The following is a 3,379-nucleotide window of genomic DNA, read 5'->3' as shown; positions in this document are numbered from 1 at the left end:
GAATTGATCCCAGTGCTAACTGTTTGTCTTCTGTCTCTCTTGTCATATAATACAATCAAAGGCAAAATTTAGAAATTCCACTGTGGACTTCTTTTTGAGCAAAATATGCATCAAAGTCAGCTAAAGTTGAGATGATAAGCTAAAATCTAGTGTAGAAAGGAAGACAAAACAGGAAGTAGTCAAATATGCATATTGGTAAGACACTCTTCCTGACCAGACTCTTAGGCAAACTTCTCTAAACCCTGTTCCTGTTGGGGGGCCTTGACTTTGCACACTTCCCTCCATCCTTGTCAAATGTGCTTAGCTCAATTTTGGGAAAAATCCTACCAAATCAGTTTACAGAAAATTTCTGCCACTCTTTAGATCTGATTGCTCTTAATAACTCATCAAATATCTCCTCTCCCACCCTTGATACTTGATCACTCTGGCCTGCTACTAGTAATTTTCCAACCTCCAAATCCCTCCCCACCACACCAACTCTGTTCCTTGGCTATAAATTTTGGCTGCCTTGTTCTGAACTGAACCCAGTGCTAAACTGAAGTCTCTTCGTGAATGCAAAATAATGTCCATCAACAGAGGAATGGATAAAGAGATGTGGTACATATAAACAATGGAAAATTACCGAGCCATCAAAAAGAATGAAATAACACCATTTGCAGCAATATGGGTGGAACTAGAGATTGTCATACTGAGTGAAGTCAGAGAGAGAAAGATAAATATCATATTATATTGCTTATATGGGGAACCTGATACAAATGAACTTATTTATAAAACAGAAACAGATTCACAGACTTAGAAAATGGATTTATAGTTACCAGGGTAGAAGGGTTGGAAGAAGGGATAGTTAGGGAGTTTGGGATTGACATGTACACACTGCTATATTTAAAATGAATAACCAACAAGGACCTACTGTCGAGCACAGGAAACTCTTCTCAATGTTAAGTAGCAATCTAAATGGGAAAAGAATTCCAAAAAATGATAGATATATGAATATGTAAAATATGATTCAATCTCCAATAAGAAAGGGTAAATTAAAACAACAGAAAAAAACTAGTTTCTTTTCCCCTATTGCAATAGTTTCTGAATTAAATCTATCTTTACTGCCTTAACTAGTGTCTGGCTCTGGTTCTCTTTGACAATATGCACAAACAGGTACATATAACACATAGCTCTGATGTTCAAGATACAATCTGGTCCTTACACAAATCAATCAATGTGATATGCCATATTAACAAATTGAAAGATAAAAACCATATGATAATCTCAATAGATGAAGAAAAAACCTTTGGCAAAATTCAGCACCTATTTATGATTAAAACTCTTCCAAAAAATGGACATAGAAGTAACCTACCTCAACAAGTAAAGGGCATATATGATCAGCCTACAGCAAACATTATTCTCAATGGTGAAAAACTGAAAGCATTCCCCCTAAGATCAGGAACAAGACAAGGGTGTCCACTTTCACCACTATCATTCTACATAGTTGTGGAAGTCCTAGCTACAGCAATCAGAGAAGAAAAAGAAATAAAAGGAATCCAGGTCGGAAAAGAAGATGTAAAGCTCTCAATGTTTGCAGAGGACATGATACTGTACATAAAAAACCCTAAAGATAGTATCAGAAAATTACTAGCGCTAATGAGTGAATTTAGCAAAGTAGCAGGATACAAAATCAATACACAGAAATCACTTGCATTTCTATATACTAACAATGAAAAATCAGAAAGAGAAATTGAGGAATCAATCCCATTCACCATTACAACAAAAGAATTAAATGTCTAGAAATAAACTTACCTAAGGAGACAAAAGAACTGTACACAGAAAATTATAAGTTACTGATGAAAGAAATCAAAGATGACATAAACAGATGGAAGGATATTCCTGTTTCTGGTTAGGAAGAATCAATATTGTGAAAATGACTATACCAAGAAATGCAATCTACAGGCTCAATGTTCAGTTCAGTTCAGTTCAGTTCAGTCACTCAGTTGTGTCCGACTCTTTGCAATCCCATGAATCACAGCACGCCAGGCCTCCCTATCCATCATCAACTCCCGGAGTTCACCCAGACTTACGTCCATCAAGTCACTGATGCCATCCAGCCATCTCATCCTCTGTTGGCCCCTTCTCCTCCTGCCCTCAATCCCTCCCAGCATCAGAGTCTTTTCCAATGAGTCAACTCTTCGCATGAGGTGGCCAAAGTACTGGAGTTTCAGCTTTAGCATCATTCCTTCCAAAGAAATCCCAGGGCTGATCTCCTTCAGAATGGACTGGTTGCATCTCCTTGCAGTCCAAGGGACTCTCAAGAGTCTTCTCCAACACCACAGTTCAAAAGCATCAATTCTTCGGCACTCAGCCTTCTTCACAGTCCAACTCTCACATCCCTACATGACCACAGGAAAAACCATAGCCTTGACTAGACAGACCTTTGTTGGCAAAGTAATGTCTCTGCTTTTCAATATGCTATCTAGGTTGGTCATAACTTTTCTTCCAAGGAGTAAGCGTCTTTTAATTTCATGGCTGCAGTCACCATCTGCAGTGATTTTGGAGCCCCAAAAAATAAAGTCTGACACAGTTTCCACCGTTTCCCCATCTATTTCCCATGAAGTAATGGGACTGGATGCCATGATCTTTGTTTTCTGAATGTTGAGCTTTAAGCCAACTATTTCACTCTCCATTTTCACTTTCATCAAGAGGCTTTTTAGTTCCTCTTCACTTTCTGCCATAAGGGTGGTGTCATCTGAATATCTGAGGTTATTGATATTTCTCCTGGCAATCTTGACTCCAGCTTGTGCTTCTTCCAGTCCAGCGTTTCTCATGATGTACTCTGCATATAAGTTAAATAAACAGGGTGACAATATACAGCCTTGATGTACTCCTTTTCCTATTTGGAACCAGTCCGTTGTTCCATGTCCAGTTCTAACTGTTGCTTCCTGACCTGCATACAGATTTCTCAAGAGGCAGGTCAGGTGGTCTAGTATTCCCATCTCTTTCAGAATTTTCCACAGTTTATTGTGATCCACACAGACAAAGGCTTTGGCATAGTCAAGAAAGCAGAAATAGATGTTTTTCTGGAACTCTCTTGCTTTTTCCATGATCCAGTGGATGTTGGCAATTTGATCTCTGGTTCCTCTGCCTTTTGGAAAACCAGCTTGAACATCAGGAAGTTCACAGTTCACATATTGCTGAAGCCTGGCTTGGAGAATTTTGAGCATTACTTTACTAGCGTGTGAGATGAGTGCAATTGTGTGGTAGTTTGAGCATTCTTTGGCATTGCCTTTCTTTGGGATTGGAATGAAAACTGATCTTTTCCAGTCCTGTGGCCACTGCTGAGTTTTCCAAATGTGCTGGCATATTGAGTGCAGCACTTTCACAGCATCATCTT

This window comes from Bison bison, unplaced genomic scaffold (genome assembly GCF_000754665.1).
Source record: "Bison bison bison isolate TAMUID 2011002044 unplaced genomic scaffold, Bison_UMD1.0 scf7180017864497, whole genome shotgun sequence".
NCBI classification, from domain to species: domain Eukaryota; kingdom Metazoa; phylum Chordata; class Mammalia; order Artiodactyla; family Bovidae; genus Bison; species Bison bison.
The sequence above is the reverse complement of the archived record's forward strand: the minus strand, read 5'-3'. Positions refer to the sequence as shown.